Source organism: Pipra filicauda, unplaced genomic scaffold (assembly GCF_003945595.2).
Source record: "Pipra filicauda isolate LSUMZ 115617 unplaced genomic scaffold, ASM394559v2 scaffold29_size4552773_pilon, whole genome shotgun sequence".
Classification (NCBI taxonomy): Eukaryota; Metazoa; Chordata; class Aves; order Passeriformes; family Pipridae; genus Pipra; species Pipra filicauda.
In genome coordinates, this window is record NW_024104420.1 from 1258027 (window position 1) to 1270867 (window position 12841).

Sequence of the window (12841 nt, forward strand, 5' to 3'; positions counted from 1 at the left end):
CTATATATACCCGGGTTAGTTATCTACATCGGAGACATATTTACTCTTCCTGCTACACCCAATAATGTATATTGAAACAGCTGAAGGAAGCTTGTCTGGAAAGGAAAGTAAGCTGAGGGGAAAAGCTTCTTGCTTGAGCTCTGAGGGGTTTGTCTCTTTATTTTTAGCATAAGATGGAAAACTGCTCTCTGTCACTGTCTCACTTCAACATGATTGAGTAAATTGTCCCTGATCAGTAAAACCCTAAACAGCCATGGGCATTCTAGTGGTTTGTATTGAATAAAATTTAAAGATGATCAATTTAAAATGTTCCATCTCTCAAATTAACATAAATAATCAAGATGAGTCAAATTCTATTACACTAAAACTTACAGGGAAAAAATTATTTGTAATTTAGGCTTCTGTGTTTTTTGTAGATAGAAAATGCTTATTATTTGGAAGAGGGAAGATACTTAATATTTGATTTCTACATTTTAAAAGAAATTGAGAATATCCATTTCAGAGAAGAGAAGGGAGAGATTAATGTGCACTAATTTGCATTTTTCTCTGTATGCATGATATCATGGTTTGTTTTTATTTTTCCTTGGTGCTTTTGATTAACCTTTTGATAACAGAAACTGGTTCTGTTCAAAGAGAATTAGTATTATCTCTCATTTAACTGAGGATGGAAGGGGAAAAATGGCTTACAGGCTACGGTTTTAAAAGACAGCTCAGTTAATTTTGACAATGCATTTGATGCTGGCCATACATAAACTTCTTAATTTTTCTTGAGAAAATTGTCTGATTGATTTTGTATTTGGTAGTATGTCCATCAAAACACATTCCACTGTTTATGACTTTTGAAGTGAAAATTTAAAATTGTTTTTTCATGGTCTCTCAAGATATTCTACCTATGTCTGCAAGCATTGTGAGCATGTCTTTGCAAATGTGGTATAGATGTAATTTCGATGGATAAAGGTACAGCCACTAAATATATCACAGATGTAGAGACCCTCATCTACCATGGATGCTGTCTGAAGTCTTGAAACAATTTATTTGTGCTAATCTGACGGTTCCTGAAGTGTAAGCCTTGGTCTCAGCCTTTGTCAAGTCATATGAAGTAGGGTTGGTGTGTGTGCAAGGAGCCTCAGGACCTCTGTGCTTTGCACTGCTACATGGTATAGATAGGAAGAAGAAAAAAAGAAGAAACACAGACCTGAGTACCTAAGCTCCTTGTGTGACAATTCAGGAAATATAGGTACATTTAACTAGGGATTGCAACAACCAGCAGATGGGACATGGATGAACTGGTCAGGAGAAAATGCTTTTGGTGCTGTGTGGGTTTTCATCTTGCCTTCAGATTGCAGGTTGGATGTCCAGCTCTTCCTAGTGTGAATGCTTTCTTTCATAAACAGCAGAGGCATCACTTTGTTATAGAAAATGTCAGGAAATGTATGAGAGGTGGTATCTAAAAATAACAGTGATAATTGCTTTCTACTGGTGGGAGGATTTATTTTGGAACACAGTGAAAAAAGGAAAGAGTCGAAAGGCTGCAGCCAAGAGAAACTGCAGCAGGCTTTAGCCTCCATTTTGGTGTTGTCTCTCAGTTATTGCAGATATTTTCAATGCTGATTGCTTATGTTCATACTTGATGTAAAATTTCTCAGCACAGATACCTGAGATGTTTTTGCCGTTATTTGATTACCACTCTCCCTCAGCCATGGAGCTGGAAGCCATATAGTACTGGTTGGTCGGGAAGCAGGTTGCTGTTAGGGACTGAGCAACATTCTGTGCAAAAAACCCGGATGGGGTTGGTTCATCAGAAGTGTTGGGATGGCGGGAAAGTAGATGGAAAATTGGTAGATTGGGAGATACATGTCCTGTTCTAGTTTGCAGGATTACAGAACAAATTATTGAGACTAATCTGCACTACTCCAGTGCTACGAATACACAAGATTACAGCTATCTGCCTAACCTATTCCATCTTTTATACATTAGTGCCTGAAAGAATAAAACTGGAGAAAACTTGAGAATTTTGGCTCAAGTGGAGATGTGTGGTAGTAAAATATAGTTTTATATTGAGTTGCATGTCTGTTGATGTTTAGGGATTACGTAAACGGCAAAGCATTTCTTTTTGTATTGTTATAGGAAAAGCATCTGTTAGCATCCTTCTTAGTCCTTAGTTTTAGTACCTTTAAGGTGATGCAAATCTGCATATTTATCAGTATCAAACTATGTTTACCAAAACTAGATGTGTTCAAGTTTGAGATATACTTGCTACAGCATTTGCAGTACATACACATATTTGCAAAATGTTAAAATGCATAGCTCAGGTAGTAAGATGCAAAATTGTAGGCCTTTTCAATTAAAAAAAAAAAAAGAATTTAGTCTTCCAATTCTGAAATCAAAGGGGAAATTTATAGATGATCCTTTCCCCTTTCTGTGCTCTAAGGTTGGATCAAAATCATGTCTTCTATGAATTTCTGAAATTATAGAGACTAAACAAAATTCCCAGTTGATCTGGTTTAGTGTTCTACTGTCCTTACTCTTACAAAGGTTTTCCTAATGGAGTCCTCTTTGCTGCATTTTTAAGATGATTACTTTTCCACTACGTATTTGGTGTATAGGGAACTTATTCACTTCAGTTTTCTTTGCAGGGACATCTTGCAGCAAATTTGGAAAACTGTTCTCAAATGTTTTGATCCATTTTACTATTTTTTGGTGTACTGTGCTGGGCATATGGAAGACTGGTAGGGAAGAGAGTTGTAGAAAAGAAAAGAAGACAAGTATACAGCAGAAAAGCGTAGAGAAGATGATGAGACAGAGATTACAATTTTACTGGGTATTGTGACTGATCATTCAGCATGAAGAATTGGTAGTTTGCATGACATCTGGATTTTATACTGATTGGAAATTATTATATGGTGGTTTGGTGAAATAGCCTAATGATTTTTGTTTGAATTATTGTGGACAGGTGACTGTATCTGAGAATTTCCTCATTTTTGGAGCACATTTGTTCCCCTTTTGACAATTTTAATGAAGATAACAAAGAATTTAAGATTAAAGACTGAATTGGCCTCTCTGTGAATAAGGAGTGAAGTACATATGCAGTGAAATTTCTGGGGCACATCTTCTGTCTGTGTCAAACTTGTATTGGGCAGAAATACAGTATTATTTCTGGATCTGTCAGTCATGCACTTTCAGAACTAATGAAATGCAAGAGACCTTCTTTTGAATGAGTTTCCTATTCTGACAGTGATATTACTTTTGAATTTTGTCTGCTGGGACAGAAGTGCCATATTTCTTTGCTAAGATAGAATACAAAATTTTCCTTCTTTGTTGCCATGTTAGACTACTGTTAGCTGTAGATATTCTTAAATCTTTTAACATAGTATGTAGTATGCAGACAACCATGTAGTATGCAGATAGCCACACCAGAAAGATGTGTCTCCTGTAGATGCTTCATTTTGACCCTTCTCAACCTGTGCCTGTTAGATTTTTTAGTGATTTTTTAAAATAATTTTCTTTAGCAGATTTATGTAGCAAAATGATGGGAGCTGATTGCAGTCTGTGAAAGATTCAAGGCACTTTTCATTGTGTCCACATGTTTTCCCCATTTAGTTAATTAAGAAAGGTCACAAATTAAGATAATACACAAGTGAAGAATAATACTCCACATGAAATACAGTTATTTGAGACAGCATGTACTTTACTGATTGCATGGGAGTTAAAAAAAATCATCTAGAAATTTAATTTTGTTTAATAAATATGATTTTAGTTTTTAAGTTTGATAGCTGTTCCTCTGTTCTGGGAATAATTCTTACTCTCTCGTAACACTTTCAGAGATTATCTGGATTTATTTTTTTAAGGGTCTCAGTCTTTCCTAGCTTCAAAAATGTAGTATTCTGCTGATGTCATTGTGAAAGTTGTGTGTTTCATGCTAGGAAATTGTTCTGTTTGTGAGATGCTGACACAATTATGAGCTTTTCCATCCATTCACCCCTTTTATTAATGCAAAATTATAGTTTATGCAAATGGCTAAATAAAACTGATGTCTTATCTACAAAAGCTCAAGCTCTCTCTTTTCCTGTTCTGGATTTGGGACAGAGATGGAGAGAAGTAGCAACTTCTAAAGCATTCTGCTCTGCTACCTAAAGAATTAATAAGCACAGTGCCAGCATCAAGAACAGAAAGCTGAGTTTCAGGTGTGGACTCTGAAGTTCAGTTTGATTTCTGGAAGGAGGAATCCACAGCACAGATCTGCTGCTGGTATGTATTAATATTGGCAAACCCCTTCCTTTTCGATGTGCACAGGAGGGTTGGACAAAACATGGTTGTTGTGCTCTGTGTGAGGATACTCAACGACAAAAATTCTTTGCTATGTTTGCTAAACTGAACATAATATGACTCAGGAAGTGGTTTTTGACACTGTGGGAGTATGCCAGCTATGCAGCAGCTCGTGGCATTTCATACTCGAAGGGAGACTCCTGTCCCCTTCTGTTTCAAATTAAAACAAAGTCAGCGAAATGAAGAGGTTTTATTTTACTGTTTTAGTCAATGCAGCACACGTATGTCTTTTCATTGTGAACTCTTTCAGCTGTCTTGCTGTGATCCTATACATCCTGTGACCCTCTAAGTAAACTCTTCTGCCCATCAACTCTGTTTCACATCTGGTGATCTATCTCTTACAGTCTCTGCATTTAACCAAGAGTCTCCTGAATAGTTTTTAAGGGTTTTTTTTTCTGTGAATCTTCTAAAGCCCTCTGCATATAGACAATGTAAATCTTCACTTAACCAAGTAAGATAAGACAAAATGTTAATATTTCTCTTGGCTTGAAATTTGCCACAGGATTCAAATGTCTGTGAGGTGTTTTCAGGAAACAAGAGTTTCCGAGGATTTATACAGAGATTGTCTTAACTCTTTAATCTGTCTGCCTGGGTAGGGTAATCTCAGCAAAAGACAGAATATCGTAGTATCCTAGGATAATATTTTAGTTAGTATGGCTTATTATGTATCAGAAATAGTGAATATAGAATGGAGAAAAATCTTTCTCTGATATAGCGTATGTAAAAAAACTTCTTATTTAATACTGTAGTATCTTTAGGTATTGATGGAAGCTCATTGTACCTAAAAGTTGATTAGGCTCTGAGATAACTGAAGTTACTGTTCTTGTAAATGTTCTCTATCATTTTGTGGAAATAGAAATTAAAAAAAAAATTACATACTTACCATAGATAAGGAAGCCCCATATTCCTGCATCATTTTCCTAGCAGCTCTTGCACGACATTTAGTCCTGTTTTTTGTCTGACAACACCTCCTGTGAAATATAAGTATTTATCCCTTTGCTAAATCTCCTGTCTGCTTCAACATATTGTAATTTCTGAAATAATTTTTTTTTAGAGAGGGGAGTGCCTGTGAGGGATGTGCTATGAAGGTGGAGCTTCCGTAGTTCAGGAACTGGTGACCAGTAGCTTATAGGCATTGTTGAATCCATGGAGTTGCTAAAGCTTTGAGGTCTTCTGCATTTTTAGTGGAGATACTTTTTTTTTTTATAGCCTCTTTCTTATATGTTGGTGATTTTGGAAAGGTTTGGGTTTTCTTGGTTGTGGGTTGTTTGTTTTTTGTTTTTGGTAAAAATCTGCTTTGATGACTAATATATGATGAACTGTGGATCCAAAGTCCTTTCTTTGGATTTAGCTGGTTCTTCTTCATCTTGGGTTTGTCTAGCTGATTATATTCTTATTGAGAGGCAGCACATAGTTGGCTTGCATCTTATCTATTTCAGATCACATCTCAAGCTCCTGATTTGAATTCCAATCCTCTTCTACAAAACAACTAGTTTGTCAGTGCCTGTGGATTTAAAAGGATAGTCTCCTTTTCTTTACCTTGTTAGTAAAAATGCAGAATGGCAACAGACCTAAGCCACATACCTGAACTGTCTCATTTGGTCAGTTTTTTCCAGTGTTACAATGACCCATTTGCAGATGAGGTGTTTTCAGGAAACTGAGTGTTTGTGATTGAGTGCTGGTGATGGAGTGGGATTCCTGTATGAGGTGGTTTGAAGTCTGCAATTACCTGCAGGCAAGTTTTTCTTTGTCAGCATGCTTTAGAAGTGATGGCATGGTGCAAGGATCCTTTTCTCAGATTTGTCTGGTATTCAGGGTTATCCTACACTTCAGCTCATGGGGCAACAGGGGTGACTGAGAAGGATTTTGTAAGGTGCTAATTTTGGTGGTATTTATGACACAGAGAAGCCTTCACATCTTATACCTCTTACTCTGGGCTCCAGTCTCTGAAATTGGAGGCCTGCATTGAAAATCTCCTAGGAAAATGGGGAGAAGTGCATAGGCATAACTCAGGGGCTTAGAGGATCAATATCAAGTGGAAATTTCTAACCTTGATGAACTGTCCAGGAAAAAGTCATGTGCAAATTCTGTACCATGATGTATTTGCAAGACATCTGGCAATGTCATGCAATAGATGTTATCTGATTTTTTCTTTTTTTCTGAGATATCCTAGTCTCCCTCTTCCTTGGTTAATGAAAAGTGTATTGTTTTGTTTCTTTATTGGTCTAATCTCAAGTAGACACAAAGGGGAGAAAAAGTAATAAAACTTAGCTGTATCTGTTGCAGACTGTGTTTTTGTAACAAACTTAGAGGATAACACATGAGGAGAAAGCCACAAGTCTTTCCATCTTTATGTCTTTCCCATCCGTTATATCTGGTACCCTGTGACAGAAGCAAATTAGATTTGTTTTGACATGATTTGTTCTTGACAAGCCAGTGTTGGCTATTACTCATCTCCCTCGTTGCTTTGTCTGTGTTTACAAGTAGTTGGTTTGACTGTTTCTTCCAGTAGTTTTTTAGGAATTAAAGGGGTTTCAGTAGTTCCTTGGGGTTTTCAATAGTTCCTTGAATTGCTACTCTGTAAATTTTAAAAGGCATGTATTCTTTTTGCCCTTTTCTAGTCATCTTGCATCACAGCTTTTCAAAACAGTTATTGAAGGGTTATACTGTTAGTGCATACCTGCTTACCTTTGGTGATTTGGGATTCACATACTTCTGCTAGGGAATACAGTTCTCCATTCTTTCATGTTCCTTGTCTTCCCATTTACTAGCACTGCTTTGCTTTTACCAGCATGTTTCCAGTTGCAGCGTTACAGAAGGGTAACAAAAGAAAATACCTCAAAGTGCAGTAGACAACTGTATGCTGCTATATTATTTTACTTCTAGTCAAGAAAGATTAAGTTAAAATTCATGAGAAGCAGGACACTGGGCTCAGACTTTTCTCAGCAGAAATAAATTGTGCATTATATATTATTGTCCACCGTTTTTGTCAGTAACTGCTACTTACCAAGCCACCTGTTATGTTCTTTATTTTGTCACTTCAGTTCACGATGAGAATTTTTTTGAAGGTGAAATTCCTGATGTTTTGTATCAAGAATGTACAAAAAACCCCAACACACTAAAACCCAAATTAATATAAGAAATTCTAGACCAGGCATCAAGCACCTCAGAGTCCTTACACCCTAGAGAAATCGGGAATGCAACTACATGATTACGTGTATATTCAGCTGCACAAGTCTGATATTTCATGGCTAATCAATCTTCTTAAGTAAGGATTCAGTTGGCTGTTAAAATCCTTTGTATGCAACTATTTCACCCACAGGTTAAGAACTAACTGTAGGAGTAGACTTAGGTTTTCCAGATGGAAAATCGTTTTCTGTGCCACTCGTATGCTTGCATCAAAATTGATATATAGTGCTTAAGAAGTTATTTTAACAAAAAGTGAAAACTGGCACTAGCATGTTTAGCAACTTGATATTGATGGTAAGAGTGATGAGTAAGAACTCTCTGATAACTTCTACTGTAGCAGTTTGCATTTTTAACTTGTGAAATGGTAGGGTCAGACCAAAATATCTATAATTAAGCGAAAACCTCTCAGCAAGGTAGTTGAGAAGTCTGGCTCCAATTTCACAGTTTCATGCCTTTACTCTGTGCCATGTTTGAACTATTGAAATAAAATGGCTTGATAGACTTACAAAAATGCATAAATTAGTTTCCAAGAAACTAGAAGAAACTATAGCTTTTCTGAGGTGGATTGTAAAATTTTCACAATTTTAATTTCAGAAAAAAGGAAAATTCCAAATTTCATTCAGCTCTGAAATCAAACACTATTGTTGACAGAAAACCTTCCGGATTAATTAATAAGTTCTGTTTATAATATAAAACAATAGGCAAGCCAGATTGTTGCAAAAAAAAAAAAGATGAGTACATTTGACTAGGCAGACAGTTCAATTTTGAACATTGTTTTCATCCTCTTTTTTATGTTCTCAGAATTTCCATTAGAGAGATTAATTTGATATTTGATTTGTACTTATCTGCAGTGCAGTCACCTTGTCATGTGTTAAATAACTGATATCTTTTTTTCTCCCCAAAATTCATAGTCGTCCATGTAAAGGTATAATGTGAGTGTTAAAATAATTTCAGATTAATGATTTTCTGAAGACCAACTAACTGCAAGCTGTGGCTGTACTGATTACTCTCAAATCTCAGTTCTTTCGTTGTAGGTTTCCTTGTATTACCTTAAAAAAAAAAAATAGCCATAACCGAAAGAAGGCATGAGAGGTAATAATTCTTAAAGTAAATTTCCTTAAGAAGTTATGGAAGACAGAAATAATCTCATGGTTGTTTGAAGCAAATTGTACAGCTTTTGCTAGGTAAGAAATGTAGCTCTTCTGTGTTAAAAAAAAAATAAGAAAAAAAATAAGAAATCTCACAAGTAGATTCTCCTTATAAAGTTATATTTGTTCTCTGTGACCCTCTAGTCAATCAAGTACGTACCATCTTTAAAGTGAGAGATGTTTCTGAGAATCTGCAATGTGCACACTATTCTGAGGGTAGCTAAACAAGTCTTTTTCAAGTGATATTTCTATTATAGCTGTTACATTTCTTGTTTGTAAAATACTATGTCCTAAAGTGGTTTTGGAATGATGATTAAAATGCTTGTTGCATACAACTTATATAGTTTTTTTACAAGAGGGTCTGTAACTGTATAAAATATCATAAAACATTACTATTTATTAATAATAGAGATAGATGGCAATCCAAGGTACAGCATTCCCTCTTTTTCCACTTGAGACAGGAGACTGATGTGGTGGCTCATGTGAGAAGCATGTGTGTTAAGCAAATGACACAATGAGAGAGGAATCACAGTTGCAACATGTCTGTATCTGGAAAAATACATCTTTAGTCCTGAGTGCCGCAAAGCTTCCAGGGCAGTGAAGCATTATATGTTCTTGTTGCCCTTATTCTCCACATGAAGCTGAAGCTCACTGCTGAGGCATGGCAGTGGTTTCTGATGTGAGAGGTCTTAGAGTGCAAGACGAAGGTTAGGAGAGCTTGCAAATGCCCAAAATGTGGGAGGTGCAGCAGGGAACTGGATGGTCTGGTAGCATGTGAGGCTGCCATATTGGCAGCATCTGGTCACTGCTTTTATCATACAGAGGAAAGAAGTTTTAGCTGGAAATGTTAGTTTGAATTACTTGGAGGCATAAACCAATCTTGAATTGACTTCTGATACAATCTGCAAGCAGTGGGAAAACACACAGCGGAGCAAGACTTCAGTTCTCTCCCACAACTCGTATTTGCAATGTCACCAGTTTCACAGGACAGCAAATCTGCAGAGCATCACCAAAAAAACCCCAACAAAGACACACAAAAATACATTGACAAGTTGTTTCCTTATGGTTTTAAATGTGATAGTTGTCTAAATTCTCCTGGTTTTATTCTAATAAGTGTCTAAAAGCTTCTTGGCTTGCACTAGCTTCTGCAAGCAGCATCACCATACCAACGCAGAGAGCATACCAGGTGCAAAACCCACCCAAGATTTATATAACCAATTTATTATCCATGGAGATGATTCGCAAAGGCTGAGCTGTGTGTTACTGTGGAGACCTTATTAGCAATTTTAAGCTGGATTTGGTATATCCATGTGAGCTGCAGCTGCAGCAGTAACTGCAAGGAAGAATACCCCGAGGGAGAGATGATGGGATTTTTCATTTTCCTTAATCTTAAGTGCAATTTTGCCAAGCTTCTTAATGAACATTTAGCTTCAATTTTCCCTGATACTGAGGAGGAGTGTGTTTTGTAACAGTGTCTGTGTCCTCATGAATTCTGGAATTTCACATGAACAGGTTGTTCTGCTTTTGGTGACAAGATGCTGCTGCTGCCTCACCTCTGTGTCTCTCTATTGTAACAAGAATTCCTGCACCTACTTTTTCTCCTGCAGCTGTGCTGATGAAGAATAATGCATATTTCATCACATTTTAGCCCCTGCCCAGTTTCATATGCCTTATTTCAAGACTGGCAGCAGTCATACTGACTCATGTTCAAAGACATTATTCCTAGTTGCAAAAGCCTGGCCAAGAACCTCTCTGAATTACAGTCTAAGATGTACATAGGGAGGAAGGTGACCTATTTTGACTCTCCAGAGGATACTCACAGCCTTTTCACTGGGACTATTCTTTGCTTCTTAAAGGGAAAGTTGCCTTTGACTGCCTGTAGTAGTATACCGGAGGTAAGTTTACTTGCTTTGTATGTAGGCAGGTATTATCTGCAAACTCTTGACCACCTTTTATGCACAGATGGAAAACGGTGTTCAAAATGTGCAATGGCTGCCAGATTTGTATGGAGAGGGAGACAGACCTTACTTAAATCATTACTGTTTTTCTGTGTTTCCAAACAGCTTTAGATTCAGCTTTGGTGGGGTCTGTGTCCTAAAATAGTCCCTTGGAATTACTGTTGCCATTATCTAATCTAGTGATGGCACTGAATAGCTGGTTGATCATGAGAATACTCATTTTTATAGGGTCATATAGACTTTGGCTGGCTAGTAGCCATTCTGGGTGAGTCCCTTAATTGTTAGTGATTCCTGCTATGTTTTGTGGAGTAATAGAAGCATAAATCTTGATATTTTTTCTGGCAAGGATTTGCTCTGCCATCTTTTAAATGTATTTTGAATAGGAAAATATCCTAGTCCCAGTATGCCTGACCATGCTTTTTTGCATATTCTTTTCCTTTCTGAAGGATCACTCTTGCATTTAGGTTGTAAGAGCAGAGTAGTTCTTATCTGGCAAAGATAAGAACAGCCTCTTCCTTAGCTGTGTAGCTGACAAATGATTAGTGAAAACCTTTTACGAAATGTAGGCTTAAACTTGGCATTGACAAGCTAGCATTTAGTATTGTGACTGACAGTATCAAAATTAATTTTCAGCAAGGTCCTCTTCCATACACAGTGCAATATTTTGGGGAGAGTTTAGCAAGATTTTCTAAGAGCAATGACCTGCCTGCTTCAGCCTTTGCTGAAGACAAAGACTGAGAACCTGAATTTTGGTTAAATTTAAGAGCTACCTTACCAGTCCACCTACCAGTTTTGTTTTAATGCCTAACAAATTTACATCTTTCAGAGACAGTTCTTCCCTGGTTTAAAGATTTTGGAACCAGATATCAAGAGACTGACTGCACACAAACCCTGCAAAAGCAGTTGTCTTTCAGTCAATCCATTCAAAATCAACAAAACTGAGTCTGCAGAAATGAACTTTGAGGTCTGTAGCAGGTCAGCACAATTGACATACATTCTTTTTAACAATACTGTTAAAATTCTTATAGACATCCTTCCTCCTGTCTGCCCTTTCCTTGGTGTTAAGTTCAACTTCTGTCACCACAGGGTGAGTGGTCCCTAAGTGGTTGGCTATAGTTTTGGGTGGGTGGTGTTGGTATAAGCAAGCTTTCAGCATGCGTATACAGTCCAGGACAGTTGCAGTGCATGTTTCTTCCTCTTCTTTGCTGAGGAACACATGATATTGCTGGCATCTCCTTCTTCCTGCTGAAGTCCGAGGTGGGCTTGCACCCCACTTTACACCAGGCTAATTTTTATTGGTCTGTCACTTTAGACAGAATTTTTTGTATGCAGTGTGTTTTCTCAATGAAACCGAGCAAGAGTTCTGAGATGCTGGAATTCTATTCTGAGGGGATGTTACAGACCCTCGCTCTGAGAGAAATACAACATTAATGTTAAGGGACAAGTGGTACCCTGTTCCAGAGTTCTGCCTCTGTATGTTCTGTACTAATGAAAAGATAACAGAAAGGACAACTTAGTAGTCATGAAATAGATAGAATGGACATCCAGGGAGATAAGAGAGCTGAATCGGGGGGGTTTTGCAAGCTCCCAGTGCGTAGTCAGGAAAAGTTCATGACAAAGAGGACCCTCTTGAGGCTGAAGGGCCGAAAAGACCACCAGAAGGCTCCCTAAAAGGACAGCTCTGTCTCAAGCTCCGCCTAGAATCCGCCTATTATGAATATGATAATTAGATTTTGAAATTAAATGAATATGCATGTATAGATGTTGTAATCACTCATAAAAACTGTATAAATTACTTGGCTTTTCACTGAGAACTTTGGAGCTAGTTTGTCCAGCGCGAGCTGGCTGGTTCCCCAGCGTTGCTCAAAATAAATACCTTTGCTGCTTAAAGACTCAAAACTGTCTCTGAGCAGTCTCATTTCTGCCAATTTTGGCATCATCAAGTTGGATAGTTGGTCTTAGTTGGCTGTAACTCTTGCTGTGTCTAAAGAAATGCTTTTCCTAGATCCCAGGTTTCAATGCCTTCAACTGATGGCAAGAAAGTTGTTTGTGGCCACAGGATCTCCACTGTAATCCTCTACCCAATTATTGTATGGTACTCATACTCCTTTGCCCTTCATCCTCTGTCAACGTTTTTTTTTTTAATGCATCCAGGCTAAACCAGCAAAACCAAATCTCTATGCAAGCCAAGGCAGACTTAGAAAAAGCCTTACAAGTCCC

At 37.4% G+C, this 12841-nt stretch overlaps 1 protein-coding gene across 5 annotated transcripts in view; it reads left to right on the forward strand.

Annotated features, from left to right (window-relative positions):
* Nucleotides 1-12841, forward strand: part of PRR16 (proline rich 16) — a 147146-nt gene that overhangs the window by 52705 nt on the left and 81600 nt on the right. The window lies entirely within an intron of this gene.